Genomic DNA, 27079 nt, shown 5'->3' with positions numbered 1-27079 from the left:
GAATTACAGGCATGAGCCACTGCGCCTGGCCAACAGTGTGATGTTTCTTAAGAGTGGGGCTTCTTTTATTCCCCTCTGGATGTCCTCAAATGTCCCATCTTTGACACCCTCAACCCCTTCCTGCAGTTTTCCTTTTAGATTCACTCAGCATCTGTTGTTTCTGCTGTCACCTGTCAAATAAGTACTCTTAACTCTTTGTCTGTACCTCAAACGACAGTACTGATGGCTGGAGCCTGTCCTACAAAGGACAGGTTTGGAATGCATAGACTCAGTAGAGCACTGGAGTGGAGGTTCACACCCATCCCTGCTAGGAGCTAGGAGGCTGCCACAGTGATTCAGGCTGGAGATGGGGGTGGCTTGCTGTGGTAGGTGTGGAGGTGGTGAGAAGTGGTTGGTTTCTGGATGTGTTTGGAAGGTGGATGAGGAGGAGCAGTTATTTCTCTCTTGTTTGTTTTGTTTGGGGGATAGATGGAAAGCAGGAATTCAGTTTAAGATATCCTTCAGGCATGCATGTGAAAATGTCAAATAGGCAACCAGACGTGTGAGTCCAGAGCTTGGAGGAGATGTCCAGGCTGAAGGTGGTGATTTGAGAATCATCCAAGTACAAGTGGCACTAAAACAGAGATCGTATGTGGTCATCTAGGAAGTGAGTGTGTCTAACAAAGAGAAGCAATCCGAGCCTGTGGCCTGGGGCTCAGTTTTATTACAATTAAATTAGGGAAAAAATTAAAGGAAATGTTTAGCTTTGTGCCTGGCATGTTTAGCTCTCAATAATGGTAGCTTTGCTTTCTACAGTCTGCCCCAGGTTTTTAGCCTCAGCCAGTCTCCAAACGTCATTCACTGTAACCTACAAAGGTGGCTTATGCTGACTCCTCTACCTGCAAGGCCTCATCCCCCTTTCTTATGACTGCTACCCTTTTCATCCTTGGACATTCCTCAGGTCAGGGTTCATAGCCCAGAAACCTTCCCATAGCAACCCTGCTGCTCCCCCACTCGGAATGACAACAGAAAGAGTCTGATTTGTGCATTGCTTTGTACAAGTTTAGGCCTGATAATCCATTTCGGATGGAATGTTTTGTCTCCACAGTTGTTCTTGATGGGAAGGATTGCATTTCCCATAGTGACCCCTAGTAAATGTTTACTCCTGAGACCCCAGTATGTGAAAGTATAAGAATCTTACTATTTCAGCCTATTCAGTAACTGTAAATGTCTTTGGTTAAAAATTTATAAGAAATAAATGGGCCTTTTGCTATTTCTAAAATATTAAATTTTTAGCCTCCTAAGGTAAAAATTTTCTTAGATTTCCTTCTCGCTAGGTATTATTTTCAGGATATACATCTAACCTCCCCAAATCCCTAGATAGTGCTGATGTTGAATTTGTTTTATTCTCCCATTATTTCACAGTTGAATTAAAATATTCCTTAAAACTATAGAAAGATCAGTTATCTAATCCATCCTCCCACTTCTGGGAACAAAGCTCAATAACCCCATATCTCTCTGGGGACAAGTCTTGTTTCTTTTCTGCCTCACATCAAGACAGCAGTGTAATATAAGCTGAATGTACCATTAAGTAATTGAAATAAAATTAGGAAACTATTTGTTAAACTCCTTGGATCACAGTGTATTTAGATTTTGTTTGTTGAGAATACTGATCAACAATATTCTTAGGTTCTTGGTTACTTTGCTCCAGGCACCTCCCAGATTGATAAAGGAGAAAAAGTTCCATTCTATTTTGAGGACAGCTTTCTGGGTAGATGAAAACCTGCATGAAATAATTGGATTGCCAAGTATTTCTTGTTAGTCTGCTTCCATTCCAGGTGTTAGAGGCACCAAAATTCTGCCACTTTAATCACAGCTTATGCCCCTCTTAAAGAAAACAATCTGCTATAAAAAAGAGTAGTGAAGTGTAGTCCTCATATAATTCTTTCTTTCCTTGTCCCCTTCTTCACGGAGCCATGCAAGAGCTCGCTCTAAATATTTTCCGATCTTTTGACATCAGGGGTTCTAATCTTCAAGCTTTGTGAAATGAGAGCCAATGACAGATGATGGATAAATACTGCCCTTTTTGATTATGCCCACCCTGGAACCTATATATTCTTGTGTAGTACAGATTCTTTAAGCATTCTGTCGGGACTCTTCATCTCCAAATTTTGCAAACTATGCATGCATAAAAATACCACTGTGATTCTTTTATCTTCTCTCTGTTTTCTATCTGCATGTGTTTCTGTTTGGGTTTTTTTTCTTTCTTAAATGAAACAGACCTTTACTATGATTACGGATAAAGTTCTTTTTGAAGGGATTTATAGAGGACTAGATATGGTCTTCATGATTTATGCTTTTTAATGCAGCTCTTGGGTGGATGTTTTATCTCTTATAGGTTGGCAATCCACCTAAAAGACAGATGCAACATACAGGGCCCATTTGCAAAAGAGAGACACTCACTCAGTGGCCAAGCTTCCCAAAAAAATTTCATCTCTCTTATCGGATATATTTTACTTGACATTTAATATGTTGGATAGAAAAGTGACTTCTGAGTCACAGAGCTCCAGAACCCAGCAATGTGCTGGCTTGGTTCGTTAGTTACAGATCCTTTGGAACCATGTGTCAGGTGGAAAAAAAAAAAAAAAGAACTGTTTCCTCTTCTCCTGAAAAACCATATGGCAAAATTTGGTTTTTCTTTCTCACTTCTTGTCATCTTCTTAGTTTTCTAATTCTGTGATTGTCATCAAGAAGAAAGAGGAAAAATGGTATGGGATGCCCCCTGATATGTCCAACTGCCTTAAGAGTCCTTATTCTTTACAAAATACTTGATGGTAGGTTTGAATTGCTCGTGAAACATGGCCCAGCAGTAGTTTCTAGCTCCTCAGGTTTTTGCCTGTGTACCTACACTTCTGTTCTTCAGGGAGCAACATTAATCAGTCCTCTCACACTGTCCTTAGGAGGCAAAGCATTTTCATTTCAAACAAAGTCATTAAGGGTAATTGAATAAGCTCCAGCAATATGTGGGTGTGAAATAGCAGTTGCTTAGTTGCACAAAGAAAAGCGGGTTTTTATTACAACTTTGATGTGTCGTGGATGAAGAATAGAGGCCTGCACTTTTTCCAAACCCGGTAGTTCCTCAGAGAGCATTCTGTGGGCAAAGGAACTGCTAATGGAGGCTCGATTGTTTTTCAACCACTGGTGGTGGAGATTTCAGCTTTTTGTGGAGATTTCAGCTTTTTGTGTGTAATTTGTCCCAGTCCATTTTCTCCAAGGAAAAAAATGTCTTGTCAGTTTTCTCAAATAGAATTGGATTTCCTTTTTAGTCAGTGAAGAGAATCAGGTCAAGTAGTTAAACCAAAGACTGTCAAGGGTAGGCATTTGAGTTTTTCCATCTGTGCTGTAATACTTTTGGAGTCCTTGTGTTTCTAAGGAGTTTGGCATGCTTTGTTCTGTGGTTCATAGAAAGTAACATGAGCCTGTTTCACTTACCATGGGACACACACTGAGGCAGGAATCTACCAGCATTGATAAGCTTCTTTTAAAAACACCACTTGTGTCCTCTAGATACCTCACATTAGCTCCATTAATGTCTTATATTCTGATAAAAAAAAAAGATAGGAAAATTTGCTGGGCAAGAAGCATTTTTATCCTGTTCAAATAATTCAATGAAAATTGAATTTTAAGAGCCTTATAATCTAGACCCATATGTAATATAAACCACTAGCAAGGTGGGTTGCTAGTTGACAGTTCAGGAGGTAAATTTGGCCCACAAATTTTATTTGAACCACACAGTGTTTTAAGTATTTGAACATAAATATCTTTATATGGGGCATATAGTGAGTCTAGTGAGGTCCAGCTCACCATTCTCTCCATTTACCTCACCTGTCTGATCTCTGAAGGCATTTGAAGTTACAACTATAAACCAGAGGTTGTTAAAATGAGCAATTATTTTCCTAAAAAGTGACAATCAAGGCTAAGGTTGCTAAGCTCAGTGACAGCGTGGCACGTGACTACTAGGTTCAGAAAAGCCAAAGGTCCTTTTAAATTGCTCCCATTAAGGAAGATGAGTTACCTAAGGCTGGAGCTGGATACTGGGGAGGGTAATATCGTAGGGGAATAGACTTAGTTAATCTAACATTCTTTTGGTTATAAACAGGAACTGGGCTCTAGCCTAACTTAAACAAAAAAGGAAGAAAAAAGCATTAAAGAATAAACAACTATATGTGCCTATAACAATTAACAATTAAATTTTTTTAGAATTAAATTTATTGGGAAACCTTGGGATTTCTCACTGAATTGGAGGAAGAGTTAATGACTGCCATGTGGAAGAGAGAAGGAATAGGGCTGCTATGGAAATCCCAGCTTTCTGAATTCTTTGATCTTCTCCCTCAAGTGCTATTATAATACAGGTCACCTCACTGGATTCCAGGGCTTGGTCTCTTTGATATTCACCCCGGATCAGCCGGCTCAGGCCACTTGACCTAAACAAAGGCCAAGGGCGCCTGCCCTATCCTGGAAGCCATTCTTAGAGAAAAGAGAAACTTTAAGTTACCCTAAGAAGTCAAGTCCTTGGCATGCCTTAGGTATTCGGTATAATTTTTATGCAGTTTTGCCCTTAGGTTTTTGTTTTTCTCATATTTTATTCTATTATTTCAACCAACCCTTGGACTTGAGCACCTAGAAAGAGAGTATAGGGTAGTTTTGGTTTTACTAATCCTAGACCCTAACATCAATGTGTGTGTGTGTGAATATACATATGTCTATACCTATCTAGCTAGCTCTGTCTTTCTTTAAACATTAACTATTTCTCTGTCTACATGTAGTCTTATAGATAGCCTTATTTCCAAGTAGCATTGGCAATAAGTTGGCACCTTGGATATACTACTGACATTTTTAATTTAGTGAATATATGCCTACAAGATCTATGTATATGTATTATTTTTTAAAGTAAAAAGTTATTGTGAAGACATTGATTAATTTTTTACTTATTTGTTTATTTTTTTAGAGACAGGGTCTTACTCTGTTGCCCAGGCTGGAGTGCAGTGGTGCGATCATGGCTCATTGCAGCCTCGACCTCCCAACTTGGGCCTCCCAAGTAACTGGTACTACAGCACTGTCACCCGGGCTGGAGTGCAGTGGCGCGATCTCGGCTCACTGCAATCTCCGCCTCCTGGGTTCAAGCGATTCTCCTGCCTCAGCCTCCCAAGTAGCTGGGATTACAGGCGCCTGCCACCATGCCCAGCTAATTTTTTGTACTTTTAGTAGACATGGGGTTTCACTCTGTTGGCCAGGCTGGTCTCAAACTCCTGACCTAGTGATCTGCCCGCCTCAGCATCTCAAATTGCTGGGATTACAGGCGTGAGCCACTGCGCCTGGTCTAATTTTTTATTTTATTTTATTTTATTTTATTGAGACAAGGTCTCACTATGTTGCCCAGGCTGGCTTTGAACTGCTGGGCTCAAGTGATCCTCCTACCTTGGCCTCCCAAAGTTTTGGGATTACAGTTGTAAGCCACCGCACCCGGCCCCCATTTCGAGGACTTTTAGAGTGGAGAACGTAAGTATCAGTATTTAGCCCATGATCCCAATTAGGGTTCTCAAACCAAACTTAGAGTCTCATATTCTTTTATTTTTATTTTTTTTTTCTGTCATGCATAGTTACCTTGCAGGAAAAAAAAATCTGAAAATTTCTTCAGGGCATCTGAATATTCACAGCCCCCCTTGCAACTGGCTAGCCTGGAATTCTTTAATGCATGATTATTTCTGTATCAGTTAGGACTCTCTGGGTTGCAAGTGGCAGACCCAACTGAAACTAGTACAAACAGGGATTGATTGAAACCCTCCTGGAGAGAAAAAGAAGAGCTGCAGGGACCAGGAAAGCTCTGGAAGTTGATTATGACTAAAATGAGCACTGAAGACCTTAGTTATCCATATTAGGCACTACCACAGATATAGTGAGTATTTACTATTCTTTTTGGTCACACCTTTGAATATCTTTCCTGTGTGTAAGGAATTCTCTGCCTTTCTAAGAAACAAAACAAAAAATAATTGCCCACCCAAAGTGCATTCATGTGACCTAGGCGTCACCATTTAGACACACCTGCATGAGAGTTTGGATTGTACCCTACAGATGCAAAGTAGGTGGCACGAGGGCCACAGAGTAGCTCAGTGGCCGAGGTTCTATCAGAGGCATCCAGAGCTCAGGGTGGTGTCCATGCCCAGCAGTGAAGCTATGTCATCTACACTGGCATGTCTGGAGGTGGTGTTCCTGCCCTTGAGATTCTGTAAGCTAATAAATCTTTGATCAATCCTTTTCTGCTTAACTAGCCAGAGTAGTTTCTATTGTTTACAACTAAGAACCTTGGCAGACCAATAAATTAGAGCTGGCAGTTTGGAAGGTTACAACTGTAACTTTTCCTTTTCAATTTTGCTTAGGTCTATTTAATACAGATTTTGGAACATGGTGATCAGGGCCCAAGTGAACTATGGGCTGAAGGACCTTTCCCTGATGGGATAATAACATTTTACTTCAGATACTAAATTACACCAATCTGCTAACTTATTACTAGATCAACTCAATTTAAGCAACACCAAGCCCTTTTTCATGGCACCATGTGCCTGAGGCATTGGGTGGGAGGGGCCAGTTTATGCTGTGGTCACAAACAATGCTCCGGACTCATGCTAGCAGAGGTTTATTTCTTGCTTGTGCCAGATATCTGTTGCGGGTGTGGGGTGCTGCTCTGTGCCGTCACTGCATCTCTCTAGACCCCAGGCTAGCAGTGTGGCTGCCATCTGGAACATTGCTGGTCACCTTGGCAGAGGGGTGAATGCTCTGGAGGATCTTTGCATGGCATTATTAAAAGCTCTAGCCTGGAAGCAACACACATTGCTTCTGCTCACAATCCAATGGTCAGAGCCAGTTGCTCAGTCCCACCCAATGCTAGAGGGACCATCCTGCTGTGTGCCATAGTCAGAGAGTTGGTGGCAAGCAATGCCAGCGGTCACCACAGTATAGTAACCCTTCAATCATCCGTGTCTAAATGGACATCGTCTAGGTCATGTTTCACATTCGCTGTTTGGGATGCCTCACTGAATCTGCACATTTGACAGTACTGAATACCTCACGGGAGCCTTTTTTCAGGGGACCGAGATCTAAAATGAAGCAGACACCTGAATTTAGCAGAACAGTGAAATAAAACAAGACTCCATTTACATCTTACAAACAGTGCCGTGGTGCATCCTGGAGTTTGTTAAATGCAATGATTCTTGTTGACATTGTTTATGTTAGGTTCTTTGCACAGGGCAGGGGTGGAATGATGGTCTGCTGGTCTTTTTCTGTAGGGGGGTGGAATAAAGCAAATTATTTGAATAAATAAAGCCATGAGTGTAAATGGGCCAAAGGCCTCTGATGAGATGAATCAAACTCCAAGTCAGTCCATCTTCACGGCCATCACTTACTCATTTTTAGTTGGAGCTGGTTGAACAACTTCCAAACATGTTTTCAGAATCCGTCCCCAAATCAGAGGCAATATTCGTGTTTTATAGCATTTGCTATTGTGCACAATGCGACAGCAAGTCATTTTAGTTTATTTTTCATGTACTTTGACTAGAGCACAATCACTTAAAAATCCTGATTAGCAAAATGCATGCTCATTGAGCTCAGAGTAATTAGGCCATAGAAGGGGGCCTCTTCCTTCAGCAGTTTCGGGAGTAGCATATGGGAGAAGTCAGTGGAAGTAATACATGGGATCTAGGAGTCCTGTTTACATGGTTTTACAAATTTCATGAAAATACTTCAGTATGGTGCAGCTTCATCTATAAGATGGGCTCATATTTTCATACTTGTAGTCAGCAGTTTAAATTCTGCTCCCTTGCTTAGTGCATATGGACAAGTGGCATATCCTCTCTGAACTTGAGTTTCTTCCTTTGAAAAAAAGTTACTAATATTTAACTCACAGGGTTGTTGTGAAGATGAAATGAGAGCAGGTAGGTGAAAGCACCTTGCAGGTGTTCACATGGAAAGAGTTCAGTCAGTGAATATGGTCTATGTTCAGCCTTGTGTTTCCAGCTGGGGCACTGGCCTGTGAGTAACAAAAATGTATAGATGTGTGTGCTTGTGGTGGGTAAAGCCCAATATTCATTGCAATTTTAAATATTTATTTTATTATTCTTGAAATGTAATGCATATATAATATGCTCAGGGATCAGAGGAGTTGGAATTTTTCTTTTTAATCTGAAATAAAAGCTAGCCATAACTAGTACATTTTTGTTAGTGTTTGTATTATAAATGTATTCCCCATATAACTCATTTATTATGAAATTGTTAAGGCTTATTGTTCACATTAGTTTGTGATTTTTTTTCCTTTCAAAACTAATTACAAATATTTTTTACAACATGCAGTTCAATGATTTTGGTCCATAGTAGGATTGACAGTATAAATGGGATTTCAGGCTTTTGAAATACCATTTTCCCTCAAAAGAATGTTTACAAATTTCCTATTAACTGGGTCACTTACTACCACTCTGTTACCTCTTTAGTTCAAGAGAGGCCAGTTGGGGCAATTGTGGGTTAAAAAGCTAATTGCTAAATTGTTTTTCTGGTCTTGTCTTCCACATTTTAGTCAATTAAGTGCATATTATTATACTTGATACTTTATATGCATTTTAAAGATAAACTCAGTCAACACAATAAAGTCTAAGTATCAGTGTTGCACATGGTTTTATGTGGAATATAATTCCTTCAAGCAGCTTATAATTTAAGAGTGGGGTAGGAGGGGCCTACTGTACTAGGAGAGTTGCATATATTTTTTCATTTAATTCTCAAAACAAAACCGTGAGGTAGGAATTGTTCTCATTTTGCAGACAGGGAAGTCACGGCTCAACACTTTAATAAATTTGGGCAAGACACAGCTATAAGGGATGAAGTGAAGGTTTATACTTAAAATCCATGCTTTTTTCTATATTTGCCTGCTGAGAAGGGAGCTAACAACCAATTCTCATATACAGTGGATTCTTTACCAGATAAAAATTAAAATCTTGTAAACAAGAGGCACTACAAAGTTAAAAGACAAGTCATAGTCTGGGCAAGGATATCTGCAATGTATAGCACCAATAAAGGATCAATATCCAAAATTTTAAAAGAACGCCATCAAAGTGAAAAAGAAAACTGAACAGAAAAATAAACAAGAAATCAGTCAGGGATTAATAGAAGAGGAAACCTGAAAGGTCAAAAAATATATATATTTACATATAACGATGATTAATAAGGGGAAGAAAATCAAAACACAGTGAGATTTCTATTTCACCTCCATCATACTGGAAAAAATACAAATGTCTGATTGAAAAAAAGGATTGATGACCATGTGTGCTGACTCACGCCTGTAATCCCAGCACTTTGGGAGGCTGAGGTGGGTGGATCACTTGGGGTCAGGAGTTCGAGGCCAGCCTAACCAACATAGTGAAACTCTGTCTCTACTAAATATACAAAAATTAGCTGGGCGTGATGGCACATGCCTGTAATCCCAGCTACTTGGGAGGCTGAGGCAGGAGAATCGCTTGAACCCGGGAGGTGGAGGTTGCAGTGAGCCAAAATCGTGCCATTGCCCTCCGGCCTGCTGGGTGACAGAGTGAGACTCCATCTCAAAAAAAAAAAAAAAAAAAAAAAAAACATGGACACAGGAAGGGGAACATCACACTCTGGGGACTGTTGTGGGGTAGGGGGAGGGGGGAGGGATAGCTTTAGGAGATATACCTAATGCTAAATGACGAGTTAATGGGTGCAGCACACCAGCATGGCACATGTATACATATGTAACTAACCTGCACATTATGCACATGTACCCTAAAACTTAAAGTATAATAATAATAAAATTAAAAAAAATTAAACTGAAAAAAAAAAGAGAGAGAGAATAATTTAGGGACAAAGGAACTGCTTATTACACTGTGTCACCGGAAGTAGCTCACTATCCCTACTCCTCCAATATAGTCTCTTATTTTCTCCATAGCATTACCGCTCTCTGACAATTTTTTCTTGCTTTAACTTTTGTTTGCAGTCTCATCCCCCATGAAGGCAGGGAGCTCATCTGTCTTACTCACTGTGATATCCCCAGTGACTATGATAGTTCTGGCACATAGTAGGTTCTCAGGAAATACTGGCTGAAAGAATGGTTGTTTCTATCACTGGATATAGACTGACGGGTTTGAGGAACAGCTGGATCTTTCAAGCGCTACTTCAAAGTCCATTTGAGGTGTCTGATTGCTGAATCAGGGTATTGCATTACAGACTCTTTACACAGATAACCCAGCATTCACTTTGCTTCAGGTAACAGTGGCTGCAGAACAGAAGCTGAAAACCACATGTAGCTTATGTATGGCCCATAAGCTAAGAATGGTTTCTACAGATGAACATTTGTAATCAGTTTGATGTTAGGAAAAACTAACTTTGTTTTTTGTTCTGTTTATAACTTTCGTTTCAGGTTCAGGGGTACATGTGCAGGTTTGTTATATAGGTAAACTTGTGTCATGGGGGCTTGTTGTACAGATTATTTCGACACCCAGGTACTAAGCCTGGTACTGAATAGTTATTTTTTCTGCTCCTCTCTCTCCTCCCACCCTCCACCCTCAAGTAGGTCCCAGTCAGTGTCTATTGTTCTCTTCTTTGTGTCTATGAGTTTTCATCATTAGCTCCTATTTACAAGTGAGAATATACGGGATTTGGTTTTCTGTTCCTGTATTAGTTTGCTAAGGGTAATGGCCTCCAGCTGCATCCATGTTCCTGCAAAAGACATGATCTCATTCTTTTTTATGGCTGCCCAATAGTCCATGGTGTATAGGTACCACATTTACTTTATCCAGTCTATCACTGATGGGCATTTAGGTTGATTCCATGTCTTTGCTATTGTGAATAGGGCTGCAATGAACATTCACGTGCACGTGTCTTTATGGTAGAATGATTTATATTCCTCTGGGTACATACCCAATAATGGTTTTGCTGCGTCGAATGGTAGTTCTGCTTTTAGCTCTTTGAGGAATCGCCACACTGCTTTTCACAATGGTTGAACTAATTTACACTCCCACCAACTGTGTATAAATGTTCCCTTTTCTCCATAACCTTGCCAGCATCTGTTACTTTTTGACTTTTTAATAATAGCCTTCTTACTGGTGTGAGATGGTATCTCATTGTGGTTTTGATTTACATTTCTCTACTGATCCGTAATATTGAGCTTTTTTTTTTTTCATATGCTTGCTGGCTGCATGTAAATCTTCTTTAGAGAAGTGTCTGTTCATGACCTTTGCCCACTTTTTAATGGGGCTGTTTTTTTCTTAAAATGTAAGTTCCGTATAGATGCTGGATATTAGACCTATGTCAGATGCATGGTTTGCAGGCATTTTCTCCCATCCTCTACAGGTTGTTTGCTAACTCTGTTGATAGTTTCTTTTGCTATGCAGAAGCTCTTAAGTTTAACTAGATCCCATTTGTCAATTTTTGCTTTTGTTGCGTTTGCTTTTGGCATCTTTGTCATGAAGTCTTTGCTCGTTCCTATGTCCAAGATAGTATTGCCTAGACTGTCTTCCAGAGTTTTTATAGTTATAGGATTTACATTTAAGGCTTTAATCCATCTTTAGTTGATTTTTGTGTATGGTACAAGGAAGGGGCCTAGTTTCAGTCTTCTGTATATGGCTAGCCAGTTATGCCACAACATTTATTGAATAGAGAGTCCTTTCCCCATTGCTTGGGAAACACTAACTTGGGGTATATACATTCCAGGTATATACCCCAATGGAAAAAAATGCTATCAGTAAATTTCATTCTTCTCATTAACAGATCTGTATTACTAAAATTTGTGCACAATTATTATTTTTTTAATTTCATCAGTAAAAGTTGTAGAAATTTATCTTTTTATATAAGTACCTATTTATTAATAATATTCTTAATTTTGCTTCTTGGCTCACAAAGTTTAAAGTATTTACTGTGTGGCTTTTTTCATAAAATTTTTGTCAACCCCTGCTACAGAAGTGGCCTCAGGGCCCTTAGCTGTGACTGTTGCAGGAGGGTGGGTGAGAAAAACTTCAGTGGACCCAGTCATGTCCAGGAGACTCTCGTGCTAGAGTTTTTTTCATCTGCAGCATGAGAACAGTCCTTGACTTCCACAGGGCACTGAGAATGTTTTGGGACTTTCTGACCATTTATGGGAATGGCACCGCAAACTCTCGAAGGTCATGAGTCCATTGTCATGCAGTGAACATTAAAGTGGTAAATCTTGGATTTGCCTCCTACCCCCTGTTACCCACCTTTATAACATAACCATTGCATTGTTGGGCAGATTACAGTATGAAGGTCAGGTGATCTCATCTCTTCCAGCTTCTGGGGTCACCCTTTCCCCTAATATTTAAAATGGCTTGAGCCATGTACTATAAGTTCAGTACCTTTTCTTCCCTCCAATATTCTGATAATAATGGGGCTTACCTTTCCTGGTCATCTTTCTTTGAATTTCTGCTGCTACCTCAGTGTTTCACCTCTGGCCACTGCTGTCTCCTCTTTGCTCTGCACTGCCCACTTCTCTAATCTTCCAGAGTGACACCAACACAGGCCTTACTGAAGGTCTCAGGGAAAAGAGGGAAAATATCAACGTGGTTCAAAACAGAAATCAACTAAAACTGATTAAAGTTTTCTTGGCCATTGGAATTTCTTACAGGCTGTATTTTCTTCTTAGGCCCCTGCTCCATTGTTCCTGCCTTCTCTTATCTACACATCAATCCCTTTTCCATTTTCAAGCCTTCAACACCCCTACTCCCTACCTGACTCTAGCAAATAAATGTCATTTTTTTCCTCAGGCAATTTAGCTTCCTCTGTTTTCCCCTTTCCTTCCAGGCCTGTCCTAGACATGAATTATGCCACTCTGGCAGAAGGCAGAATTCGCTGCAGTGAGTGTTTGTTTTCAATAATCCTGTTTCTCCTTTCCTCTCCACTATTAGACAATCCATAAAATGTGCTCAGCACAGTGCCTTGTCCATAGGAAGTACTCATTATATGTTCATTGTTCTTATTATTAAGAAGATTGTGCCAACTTAGGCCCAGTGCTGGTCGCCTCATCCTAGCTATGGCTACTGCTGTGTTATGGTACAGGGGAAATATATTATTAGTGGTACTTTGAGAGCAGCAACATATTGCTTCATGCGGAACCCCTTTTTCCCTTTCTACCTGTCTTCATTTTCTCCTTTGGCTTTTGGGGTTCCTGATGAACTATATTTATTTCTGTCTGCCATGGAAGTGGGTACACGGAGGGTGATGACATAAACTTTAGGGTTCAAAAGTGCCCAGAAATGGCCCAGCAATTGCATTCCAGGTATATACCTAAGATAACTGAAAACATGTTTACACAAAACTTGCCCATGATTATTCATAGGGTCATTATCCATAGTAGCCAAAAGTTGGAAACCATCCAAATGCCTATCAGCTGATGAATGGGTACACAAGATGTGGTATACTCATACAGGGGAGACTTATTCAGCTATAAAAAGAATGAAGCACAGATACATGCTACAACATGGATGGACCTTGAAACCTAAGGCTAAGTAAAAGCAGTCACAAAAGGCCACATATTGCATTACTCACTTTTTAATGAAATGTCCAGAATAGGCAAATCTAGAGAGACAGAAAGTAGATTAGTGGTTGCCAGAGGCTGGGGGTAGAGGGGAATGGGAAGCAACTGCTACTAGGAACGGAGTTTGTTTTTGGGGTGATGAAAGTATTCTGGAATTAGATAATGGTGTCAGTTGCACAAGCTGTATATATACTAAAAACCACAGTGAAATGGTAAATTTAAAATAGTAAATTTTGTGGCATGTGAATCATATCTCCGTTTTTCAAAAATGCTCAGAAGCCCATGGAATGCCTGACAGGTGTGAAAGTACATGATATTCTCGGTTCAGATAAAGAGAAATGAACTGAGAGTGTACCCTGGGACCTCAGCCTGATGGTACTCACTTGTGGGCACAGGCGTCTTCAGCAAAAATGTGGAACCCGCATGCTGGCCTCTCGAGGTAGCACCTGGCTTGGCCTCTCAGGAATCTTCTTCTGGCTGCTGGTGAACTTCATGGTGCTCCCTCTCCCAACAGCTCCCCAGGCATGGCAGACGCATTGCAGAATCGGATACACACAGCCCTGCATTAGAAACATAGGAGCTTGCTGTTTGCCAGAGCAGAGAGAGCCTCAAGCTGCCATCACTGTGAGCTTGCTGACCTCCTAGTGCATTCGCTGTTTGCACAAAGCACTGACACTGACCACCAGGGGGTTTTCAAAAGATGTAGCCAGGAAGCTGTGAGCCCATTGCACCTCTTATACAAGGGAGCGCTTGTTCTGCTAAGGATTTCAACTACCTTGGCCCTTCTTTCTCACCTTCATTCTCACCCAGATGACTGTTGTCACCTCATTCTAATAACTTGTGTGCAAGAAGCATCCTATGCATTTTGGAGGGCTTTTGAGTTAAAAAGGGAACAGCAGTTACAGTACCTTGCTTTCAGACAGCTCTTCCCAGCTTACAAAGGCTTGCTCTGTTGTTATCCCAAGTGATTCTCATCATAGCCTTATGAGTGAGATGGACGTTATTTCCATTCCACCAAGAAGGAATCTGGTTAAATTACTGGATTGAGATAAATTGCGATTATAATCCAGGTCAGATGAGGTCAGATTTCATGTTCTTTCTGCTCGTACTGAGACTGCCTCTATGCTGAAATCTGGATCTCAGAAAAATATGTTGATTACTATACATTTTAGGTTTGATATTAAGGCTGCTTAGACATTTTCCAAATGAACGAATATATCTTAAAGCTTAATTTCAGCAATTTTGTCGGTTAGGATTTCAAGTATGTCCTACATTTCTTAAAAACAAATTTGAACTGGTTATATAATTATGATAGGGCATGTCCTTTTGAATAGTGAATATTCATTTTGCTCAGAAATAGCAGAAAATGGCTTATTTAACTAATGTGCACTTAGAGGAACCTCCATCAGGAGCAGATAGCTACATCAGTTTTGAAATTGAAATGCTTGAATTTATTTGGATACCCTGGTTACAGACAGTTGTTTTGGAAAATCCAAATGCCTGGGCCTTATTCCTGGACAGGGAATGTTCTTATTTATAAAACCAAACTACCAGCACAGATTGGAGCCTGTTTAACATGTACAACATTGTATCCTTTCTTGCTATGGTCATGTGTTGAGACAAGACATGGGAGAAAAGAGTGCTATCTATATGTATAATTTGTTATTTTAAAAATGTAGGTAAGCCATGATGCTGACGATTAAAATAAATACGTGTATATTTGTTCAAGCCATTAACTTAATAGGAAAAACAGACATAAAGTGCCCTTCATTTTTTTGAAAAAAAATTTTTAATAATAAAACCATACAGGAATGTGAGAAGTAGGGTAAGGGAAATTGGAAATTTACTTTTCTGTGTCTTTTATCTGAGGAATTCTTAGGTTATAGTTATTTTGAAACCCAAACTTTTCAATGTAAAAATAGAAGTAAAGAAAGAGGAACAGATTGGAGTCTGGAAAAAAAAATAGAGAGAGAACGTACAGCAGGAAGGCTGTGAACGGGGGAATGCTGTGTTCAGCCTCATCGCAGATTTCCTCCATACTGTGGAGATAACCAGGACGGTGAAGACTTGAACTGAGTTCAGAACAGTGGTTCTCCATGCTTTTGAGTTACAAAATTTTGATGAAAACAATTTGATGGAAGCTGTAGACAAGTGCTCCAGAATACTGAACATTTACACACATGCACATTCATTTGCAGTTGATTTCAGCAGATTCATGATTCTCATGAAGGTCGCTCATGAAGAGTGGGTCAGAATTGGCCATAGGAGTTTTCAGATTACAGATACCTAGCTCTCCCCTAGCCCAGGGCTCCTGTGATGGACCACTCTGGCAGGGAGGCATGAGTGCCAGGTTAAGACATGGCCAGGGATGGTTGTGATGGTTGATTTCTAAACTTGGGGTAGAGAGTTCAGTAACTGGTGTTCATCTTTAACTGAGAGCTGCCCCAGTGTGATGGGCTTCTCTCTCCAGGAATCACTTCACTGCTGTCTGGGCTGAACCCTCAGGAGGTGGACCTACTGTCCTGGACAACAGCCCCTAGAGTCAGGACCCCTCCTCTCCACCCCCATGCCCCTGCCCCTCAGCACCCCAGGCCTGGCCTAGCTCCATCCTTGTTGTGCCAGATGTGTGAGCGCCTTGGACTCCTTAAGTTAGACCTTGAAGAAGAGTTGTGTTTTCTTTTCAGGACAGTAGCCAGTGGTTCGTCCTTTCTATTGATTTTTGTGTTGTTTCGTTTGTAAATAAGTGCTTGTTCTATGCTGTTAAAATGATGAATGCTAAAACAGTCTTTAAAGGTGGGAAAATTCATAGCTTCTTGAGAAAATAAATGTAAAGGAAGTTATGGGTCATCTCTTCAACCTTGTCCACATCCTGGTTTATGTTCATATTCCTCCAGCTAGGCACCAACATTACTCTGGCATCTTCTAAGTTAATTAATAACATGGCACTGTCTCTATCTATACACTGTGTCATCTCTACAATCGTTTAATTGACAAGTTGAGTAGAAGCCCCATATCCAAAGTCACCAATCTGTAGTAATTGGTCAGTTATATACAATAAAATATGATTGAAACAGTGAATCACAAAAACATATACATAGACCATCTATTTTAACTGAAAACATATACATGTACATTTGTTTGCCAATCTTTTGTTGTGTGTATTGCCCCTGGCTGGAGTTCTGATCTTTCTTGCACAAAGCCATCTATACTATATCACCCACCCTTCCCAGTTTTGGTTGCTTCAAAGTGGAACAAGAATTTGACACTTGTAAAATAGTCTAAGTGCAGAACACCTCCAGATTTTAGTGGTTTTGTTATTCTTTTTTGCAGTTACCTCACCCATACCTAATGCACAGTATTTAGAAATGGCACCTAGCCTTTATTGACTTGTTTTTTCATAGGAAAGAGAACTCTTTTTCTTTCTATGCACACATTTCATTGGTTTACCTAATTTTCAATTAAATTATGTCATTTCAATAACTTGTACAACTGATAGAAACTGGTTTGGGAGCAAGCCAAATGACTCCTAGGGGGAGAAAGAACCAAGCTGTTAGCAGCAGGAGTACACAGATAGGGAAAATTCTGAGTTGGTTTTGTAGAGACAGATTAAGAGTGCTTCTACTGCAATATGTGTTGAAGAAAATTAAAGTTGTGGCACCATGTTTTAAGGTACACTGAAGCTACTTTATTTTACTTGTAAAATAAATTCCTGTAAGGAGGAATGCACTTACTTAACTTTAAGAGAATCTGCACAACATCACTATCCAGGATGAATGATTAGAAGTAGACCAGAACAGTTATGACCAGGAGGTTATCTCTGGGAGGTCATCTCTGTGGGATCAACCTCCCATGACAAACACTGTTTTCATCTTCACCTTTACCAACTACTTTTTCTGCATTTAACCAATAAAATTTGCAGTAACAAATATTGATAGTTGCAAGGTTACATACAAACAGTCTTTGGAATTATGAAAGCTAACTTTCAATATTATAGACTAATTAGCTCAGTTCTGTTAAACGATTTGGACAAAACCTAACCTTAATGATTTCAAGTAGAGAACTTATGCAGATTTAGCTTAAAGTTTATGATAACTGGTATGTAAATACTTAACTTTTTAATCTATTAAAACAAATGCTAATTTTTAATGAAGTGTTTTAAATTCTCAAAAATGCTTCCTTGTAGTTTTTCTTAGGGTTCCTGCTAAACTACTTGTCATCTCTGGTTTTAATTTTAATTTGAACAAGGCTGAATCAAAGACATGTAGGGGTTTTTGTTATTGTTGTTTTGCTTTGGCTTTGTTTTTTGAAACAGAATCTTGCTCTGTTGCCCAGGCTGGAGGGCAGTGGCGTGATCTTGGCTCACTGCAACCTCTACCTCCTGGACTCAAGCGATTCTCCTGCCTCAGCTTCCTGAGTAGCTAGTATTACAGGCATGCACCATCACGCCCAGCTAATTTTTGTATTTTTAGTAGAGATAGGGTTTTGCCCATGTTAGCCAGGTTGGTCTCAAACTCCTGACCTCAGGTGATCCGCCCACCTCAGCCTCCCAAAGTGCTGGGATTACAGGTGTGAGCTACCACACCCAGCCGACATGTAGGGTTTATAATAATTTATTTCCACCCAAAGAAAGAGTATGTATATTTAGCTAGATTAAGGTATTACTATAAAGTCCAGTTAGTGAATTTCCCTACTTTCTTCCAGAGTCTTTAAAACAAATTGTCCTCAGCCCTGAGGATTATATCATGTTCTTTCCTCCCTGGCATTTAAATCAGTGTAAAAATGTCCCTTGGAATCATTTCTGTGGGGGACTGTAAAAGCAGTAGAACACATGGCATCTTCACAGGGCTTGTAGTCTGGTTAGAGAAACAAGATTGACACACTTGAAACAGATTATACCAAATGTTTGATTGAGTATAAAATGGGAAGTAAAAGTAATAATTGCTGAAGCAATAATTGCTGAAGCACCTGCTTTGCATGGTCTATTTTGCACATAGTAGAGGCTTGAAGGATTAGGAAATTTGAGGGAATATGTGGAACTAAAACTAGAGTCTGAAGAATAAGTGGAATCTGAACTGACTAGTGAATAAGTGGGAGAATTCTGGGCAGGAGGAAAAGTATGTTAGGGTCATGATGCAACAGGATTTGTTTTGTAACTGGAATTTCCTTATGGTCTATCTGGGAACTTCCTCACTTCCCTGAATCTGATCTTGACACTGACTTGTCCTTGGTTATACTTTTCTTTCCCTATCCAAGAGTCTGCATAAGACCAATGGTCTGTTCCAGCCTACCATTCAATCTCTGATGGTGTGGCATTGGGAAAGTGCTGTAGGGGTACATTCATAATGATAACCACCTCTTTTTTATTATTCTGTGCATTCTTTTTTTCTAACTTTTATTTTAGGTTCTAGGGTACATGTGAAGGTTTGTTACATAGGTAAACTCACATCACGAGGGTTTGTTGTACAGATTATTTCATCACCCAAGTATTAAGCCTAGTACCCAATAGTTATCTTTCCATTCTTCTCCCTTCTCCAACCCTCTACCCTCAAGTAGACCCCAGTGTCTGCTCTTCCCTCCTTTGTGCCTATGAGTTCTCATCATTTAGCTCCCACTTCTAAGTGAGAACATGCAGTATTTGGTTTTCTGTTCCTGCATTAGTTTTCTAAGGATAATGGCCTCCAGCTCCATCTATGTTCCTGCAAAAGATATGATCTTGTTCTGTTTTATGGCTGCATAATATTTCATGGTGTATATGTACCACATTTTCTTTATCCAATCTGTCACTAATGGGTATTTAGGTTGATTCCATGTCTTTGCTATTGTGAATAGTGATGTGGTGAACATTCACTTGCATGTGTCTTTATGGTAGAATGATTTATATTCCTCTGGGTACATACCCAATAATGCGATTGCTGGGTTGAATATTAGTTCTACTTTTAGCTCTTTGAGGCATCACCACACTACCTTCCCTAACGGTTGAACTAATTTTCACTCCCACCGACAGTGTGTAAGTGTTCCCTTTTTTCTGCAACCTCACCAGCAAATGATAACCATCTTTTTTTTTTTTTTTTTTTTTTTGAGGAGGAGTCTTGCTCTGTCGCCCAGGATGGAGTGCAGTGGCGCAATCTCAGCTCACTGCAAGCCCCGCCTCCTGGGTTCACCCCTTCTCCTGCCTCAGCCTTCCAAGTAGCTGGGACTACAGGCGCCCTCCACCATGCCTGGCTAATTTTTTGTATTTTTAGTAGAGATGGGGTTTCACCGCGTTAGCCAGGATGGTCTCGATCTCCTGACCTCGTGATCCGCCCACCTCGGCCTCCCAAAGTGCTGGGATTACAGGCATGAGCCACCGTGCCTGGCCGATAACCATCTTTTATCAAGTGCCTTTTAGAGGTGCTTGCATGAATCAGGATAGGCTAGGTTATGACGCAGTAACAAACATTCACGTGGATGTTTGATTTCAAATTTCAGTGGATTAAAATGAAGAACTTTTATTTCTTGCTATGCTGCATGGCTAGTGTGGGTTGGTAGGGATGAGAGGCAAGGTCTCAGCTTGTTGCTGTCATTCAGGGACTCGGGCTGGCCCCTGCCTCTACTTACATATACCACTGCCACTCATCAGAAAGGCCCAAATCCTTTCCCCTGACACATTCTAATCCTCCTTTTTAACTCACTAAGGATTCATCCTCCATGACATTTTCAGAACCACTAGTGAACTTTTTAGTGTGTTCTGTATCTTCTGGAGAAAGAATTTCATGGATTTCTTACCTGTTGCACTGAGTTTATCAGTGCAAGACAGCCATTTTGGTTTTTACCTGGGAATCCTTTCTGAAATACTACTGGGCATGCCTTGTCTATATTATCAACTAGCTTTGGGGAAGATAAAACACAGACCTGGGATGGAGGCAGCATGGGGTAGTGGAGCAAGTATGGGACCAGCAGCCTAGAGGCCTGGGCCAGAATCCATCACTGTCACCTCCTACCTGGGTGACTTTGCCATTGTCATTTCACCTCTCTGAACTTCATTTTCTTCAATTATAATATGAAGCAGCTAGTCTTGATTATTATTAAGGTCTCTTTTAATGCAAAGACCCCCTACCAGTACAATAGGTGCAGTGTAGGCCCAGCTACTTGGGAGGCTGAGGTAGGAGGATCACTTGAGTCCAGGAGTTCAAGTCTAGCCTGAGCAATATAGTGAAACCCTAGTCTTAAACATTTTTTTCATAAAAAAAAAATACAATGATTCCCTACAAGTACAAAGCAAGTAAAATTTAAAGCTTGAAATTGTTTGTGTCTTTTGGATTCTGTAACTGCTTTTTTCATTTTAAATTTTTACTTATGGATGGAAGGTTGTTTTTCTTTAATGAAAGGAATATTAGTCATTTCTCATACAATTAAGAAATATATTCAAGATTTCATCAGCTTAGATGTGCTATGTTGTACAGTTTGTCACCTGTACTCTCGTTATTTCCAATCTGAAATGGGGAGAGGGGCCTGGGCCGAGGTCAGTTGCCACTTTGGCAGCTTCGCTTCTAACCTTGGAGATTCTTGCTCCCATTCACCAAAGAATCCTGAGTCCAGAGAGTTCCACAGCAGCAAACCCGATCAGAATGGATTGACTTCCAAAAAGGTCTGCTTCCTTCAGCAATTCTTCATGTCCCTGAAAAAGTCCACTTCATAATAAAGACCGTGGATTTTTCCTTCCATTTAGGGTTGAGGTTGAAATACTTTTGGTTCCAGAGGAGTCCAGTCGACTCTGCCTGCCTTGTTCTGCCCTGGTGGCAGCTTCCCAGAGATTCAAAAGAAGCTTTTATGTGGCTTCTCCTAACTTGTCAGCCACTATAACTTATAGTGCATTCAGACAGAAAAATGTTCTATAAATATAGAATCATGCAAGGAATGTCCTGGAACCAGAGCATTATCTCTAATTGTCAGGTAGGATTTACTGAGACTACCAAATACTGTATCACTGTCAAAGGGCAAGAGAGTAGGATAGGTCAGTATGAAACATGAACAATATGAAAATGACAAAAGAGTTAATGGATGAATGAATGCTGAGAACTGAGAAATACATACATGTATACATGCATGGTTATGTGCAACCAATGACATATTCAGTGGGATGTGATAGCCTCATGAGGAAACCACTGCTAGTCTTTAACCATGTGGTAAATGGTGTGTGGCTTTGCTCTCCCCCATCCCCCAACCCCTGGGCCTGTCTACTCATGGCAGAGCACTTTATGTCCTGCTTGCTTTTGTCCTCTCTCGGAGGAGAGGATTCAAGCATCATCCAGTGTCTTCAACTGGTTTCCAAGAAAGGCTTTGCTTCCCATCAATGTCCTGTGCCACATGTGGCCTCTGTCCCTTTGTCAGCCTTTGGGGTGGCTGGGGATGCTGCTGCTCTGTGTTTTGGGTGCTCTCTGTGGCCTCTGGGATGCATTCTTTCTGCCACGATCTCTGTTTTCCTGCACTTGCTGACTAGGTGAGGCATTTTAATTCTTTTCCGTGATAAAAATCACTTCTGGTTTAGAGCCTGGAAAGGAAACACTTTCCCTGGTTTGAATGAAGTTGAGACTGATGTGGGTTGAGAGCCACCAAAGAGACCTCGGGGAGCCCTGTGGACCCCCTGGGTTGCAGGTTCTCTTGTGGGGAAGATGGAGATTGCTGTGCAGGTGTTGCGGGAAGACCCCCCTTTCCTCTGTTTTCTCTCAAGCCCCCCTTTTCCTGTTCTCGTCTCCATTCCTCTCCCCACTTTTTTTCTGTCTGGCTTATTTACTTATAGAGAAGACTACTCTAAAATGAAAATAGAATATATAACTTCTAAATTACTCTTATTAAAAATGATGAAATACAGAAAATCTGAGAATGACAACATGTAGAGGGTGGGTGGGAAAAATAAAAAGAAAAGCCTCAAAATAAAAGTATAAATAAAGTAATGTAAATGCACTTAAGTGTGTCAGTTATCAAGAAATATAACTATTGAAGGGAAAAGTTTATAAAATTAAATCAACTAAGTGCTGTATACAAATGAAGTATTCAAAGTAACATAGGTTAAAAATCAAGGCTAGGCGTGGTGGCTTACGCCTGTAATCCCAGAACTTTGGGAGGCCGAGGTGGGCAGATCATTTGAGGTCAGGAGCTTGAGACCAGCCTGGCCAACATGGTGAAACTCCATCTCTACTAAAAATACAAAAATTAGAACCCACCTGTAATCCCAGCTACTCGGGAAGCTGAGGCAGGAGAATCACTTGAATCTGGGAGGCAGAGGTTGTAGTGAGCTGAGATCATGTCACTGCACTCTAGCCTGAACAAGGATCCCCTCAAAAAATACATAAATAAATAATAATATAATAAAATAAAAATCAAGTGAAAAAAATGCCAATAAAATACAAATCTCAAATAAAAACACAGTTTACAAATATCGACAGACAAAATTTCAAGGCAAGAAGCATTAACTGGAGCAAACTGGTGGCTTTTATGTCCTCCCCACCCTCTGCCAACCCCCATTTCCCTTTGGTTTTAACAGCAACTCAGGATCCCAAGCATCTTTGAAATGGGTTTATAGGGGTGCAGCAGACCTTCCTCCTGAATACACTGATGTCTCAGGGCTGGTAAATGTTTGGGGGAAGGGTAACTGACTGAAGTAAGTCGATGAACATAGCAGATTGGTGTTGATTCAGATGATGTTAAACTTTTAGGATTCTGAGTTTCAGAAAGTCCAGGTAACCTTATGTATTTTGAATAGGGTGTGTATACATGTGGAGGCAGGGTGTGTGAGAGAGACAGACAGAGACAAGAAGAGGCAGAGAGAGAGATAATCCTTACAAATATGGTTAGTGTTTTTCTAAATTCCCTTTGCTTTCTTAGGCACACTTTCTTTTTTTTTTTTTTCCGATAAATGTCCTTCTGTTGCCCAGGCTGGAGTGCAGTGGTGCGACCATAGCTCACTGTACCCTTGAATTCCTGGGCTCAAGCGATCCTCCTACCTCAGCCTCCCAAGCAGCTGGGACTACAGGCAGGTACCACCACGCTTGGCTAATTTTGTAACTTTTCATAGAGATGAGGGTCTTGCTTTGTTGCCCAGGCTGGTCTTGAACTCCTAGCCTTAGGTGATCCTCCCTCCCACCTCAGCCTCCCAAAACTCTAGGATTACAGGCCTGAGCCACCGTGCCCAGCCCAAACATTCTTATATAAACTTACTTTCGTAAGAAAACTGAAACTCGTCCCTCCTTTCCAGGTTGATGTGCTACCTCAATGAAACCCGTAATTTGACATCTGAAACTTTACTACGTATGCAGACACTGTATAGTTTCTACCTCATGAAAACAAGTGAAAACCTCGGCTTTCACTGGATCCACTCTAGGTATATGGCTTGTCTTTTTACTGCCTATGATAAAAATCTAAAATATATTACGTTTTATTCTCTTAGCCATCCCCTGGTGTGTTTCAGTCTCGCTCACATTTCAGCCATTTTGACCTACACAGAAAATGTGGTGAATTTAAAGATGTCAGTTTAAGAACAAACTCCAACTCAAATTTGTTTAGCCACTGTTTCCAACTTATCAAGATAACTTAGAGGATAAATCCAGAGCTGAGTGTTTATTCCTTCTTGTCTTATATTTTTTATTCCTTCCTAAAAGTTATCAGGGCCTGCTCGAATTATAGTGCATTTTTTCTTGTCAGAGCTGATTTGATTTCTGGCTCCCCTGCCTCCCAGCCTACCCTCTGTGTCATGCTGCAGAGGCGGCAGATTGGCGCTCTGGATTTGAATTTCAGCATGCCTGCTGTCTGCTGCCAGAGACATTTAGCAGATGGGCTTGTAGAGAGAGAGCTGGGTCTTGACAGGGAGGGGGCCTCAGGGGAAGAGGCTCCTATGGGACGGGCTGGCTCTGCCCGTTCTCACCTTGTCGTTTTGACCCTGGCTCACTACTGGGTCTGTCACAAGATTAGCAGAGGCTCAGTTTTTTATTGTTGTTGTCTTTAATATCCAGCACTTTGCTTATGATACATATGGGTGTGGAATTCTTCGAGGTTTCCTCTGAGGGGTTTGCAAAGCTTCTTGAATCATTAGGCTATATTTTCCATCATATTTGGGGGTCTTTCAGTCATTCTTCCTTTTTTTTTTTTTTTTTTTTGAGGCAGGGTCTCACTTTGTCACACAGGCTGGAGTGCAGTGGCACAGCATGACTCACTGCAGCCTTGACCTCCCAGTCTCAAGCAATCCTCTCATCTCAGCCACCAGAGTAGCTGGGATTACAGCTGGGATTTACTACCATGCCTAGCTAATTTTTGTATTTTTGTAAAGACAGGGTCTCGTCATGTTGCCCAGGCTGGCCTTCAACTCCTGAGCTCAAGTGATCTGCTTGCCTCAGCCTCCCAAAGGGCTGGGACTGCAGGTGTGTGCCATCGTGCCTGGCCTCATTATTTCTTTAATTTTTTTTTTTCCTGCACTGCATTCTTTCTTCCCCTTCTCTGGAATATCAGTGACATGAATGCTAGACCTCTTGGTATTGCTGCACAGGTCCCCAAGTCTCTTTACCCCCTGCCCACAATAATTTTTCTCTCTGTTTTTCACATTGGATACTTTCTATTGATCTGTCTTCAAGTTCACTGGCTCTTTCTTGTGTCAAATTCTTTCTGGTATTGAATTCATCCCCTGAGATTTTATTTCAGTTATTGTATTTTTCTGTTCTGGAATTTCCATTTGGCTCCCTATGCTTCCTATTTCTTTGCTGAGACTTTCTATGTTGCCCTTGGTTTCAAGCATGTCCACCTTTACTTCATGGATTATTTTGTAATTGTTGCTCTTAAGTCTTTGCCAAAAATTTCAACATCTGTATCAGGCCTACATTGGCATCTGTTGATTGTCTTTTTCCCACATAAGTTGGGATTTTCCTGATTCTTCATATGCTTAGTAGTTTGGGACTGTATCCTGAAAATTTGAATAAGGCCGAGTTTTGTTTAAATACTGTGGATAATGTCGATATATGTGTTTTAACAGGCAGTTATCCTGGTTGGGTCCAGGCCTCAAGTTCCCACCAGCCTCCTGTGAGTTGTAATTTCCATGTCAGCTCTGTTTTCAAAGCCTCTGTAGGGGTTTCACCTCTGTCCCATGTGTATCCCACCTACTGGCCAGTCTGGGGCTTGGGCAGAGGTCTGTCTGTTAGCTCCAGAGGTCCGTCTATTAGCTCAGTTCTCAGTCTTTGCTGTGCCAGGCAGGATCAGATCCGCACATGTACAGTTCTAGAGTGAGCCCAGGTGCTTTACAAACCCGTTAATGGGGCTGCCTTCCCAAGCTACTCCTTCTTCCCGGTTTCCGCGGTAGTACCCAGTTCCCTGCGGTTTTTGAATCTATGACCAGAAAGTTTGAGCTTTTACCGCTGCTTTGCCTACGCTCTGCTTCACACTTCCTATGACTGTGCCTGAGTCCAAGGCCAAGCTGCGGGAAGAGAGAGACAGAAATAGTCCATGAGGATTCACCCCACTGTCTGGGGTCCACTGCCTCAGATAGGAGAGGAAACTTCCATTTTCATAGAGTTCTAGGTGCCTTCAGGTCCCCACTGTGGCTTCTACCATCTTAGTGGGATTACTTGCAAGAACGGAGAAAGGAAAAAAAAGGAGGAAAAGTGAGGTTTTCCTCTACTCTCCCTGAGCATCGGGAGACGCCCCGCCTCCTGGAGCCTGAACTGCGGGGCTGCTCCTGGTGCTTCCTGGCTGCGCCAGTGCCCACCACCGGTGCCAGGCAGCCTAGAGTAGGGGCGGGCAGGATACCAGAAGGAAAAGCAATGGTGACCTGGCTCCTAGTTTAGAGGTACTTTGAATTCTGGTCTTCTTCTCCAATCTGCCTGCTACTGTTTACTTTTCAGATTCCTCAAATAACCGCTCTGTGCATTCTGTCCAGGTTTTACTGCTGCATTCCGTGGGAGGCGCGGGGTGGGAGTGTGCTTGCCCAGAACGGAAACTGAGATCCTTTGTTTTTAAATGAAATTTTTGCATGGGTTACCTGAATTTTAAACATCACTGCACAATGTATAACTGATTCTTGCTCTTTCTGAAGCAGGGCCGGGTCTGAGAAACAGGCCAATTACGGGAGAATGCTGAGGGGAAGGCACGTGAACTGCACCCGGCACTCCCCCCGCAGCCTTCAGAAGCGCTGGGCACACACTGAGGGCGTTACAGAAACGTAACGGCAGTGCTCACAGCCTCAGCCAGGGCTAGAGTCATGTTCTGTCCAGATACCATTTTGTGCCTCTCCCTCCCCCAACTGCTCCCACCCCCACCCCCTCTAAAAAGGAATAAACAATTTCCTTCAGTCATTGTTTCCTGCCCACTAACAGATGCTCTTAATTAGCACAAAATTGCAGCAAAATTGCTAAATAAATCTATTTTACTTGTTTTGGATTTGTTTCTCCCAGAAAGCTTAGGCTTCTCCATTGTCAACACATCAACACACACTCACTTTATTGTTGAGTTGGAGTCGAGGACTCACAACCTAGT

The 27079-nt window shown here is 41.2% G+C and overlaps 1 protein-coding gene across 3 annotated transcripts in view; it reads left to right on the top strand.

Moving 5' to 3' along the window:
* Nucleotides 1–27079, top strand: part of METTL24 (methyltransferase like 24) — a 121676-nt gene that overhangs the window by 2178 nt on the left and 92419 nt on the right. The window contains exon 1 of one of the 3 annotated variants that reach the window (XM_063666498.1): nt 26280–26393. The exons of the other annotated variants lie outside the window; for them this stretch is intronic. The gene's annotated coding sequence lies outside the window, so the exon portion shown is untranslated. Of the gene's footprint in view, nt 1–26279; nt 26394–27079 lie in introns of those variants that run through there. 3 annotated transcript variants of the gene reach the window in all.

Source organism: Pongo pygmaeus, chromosome 5, assembly GCF_028885625.2.
Source record: "Pongo pygmaeus isolate AG05252 chromosome 5, NHGRI_mPonPyg2-v2.0_pri, whole genome shotgun sequence".
In the NCBI taxonomy this organism is placed as follows: domain Eukaryota; kingdom Metazoa; phylum Chordata; class Mammalia; order Primates; family Hominidae; genus Pongo; species Pongo pygmaeus.
This window is presented reverse-complemented; position numbering and strand designations above follow the sequence as displayed.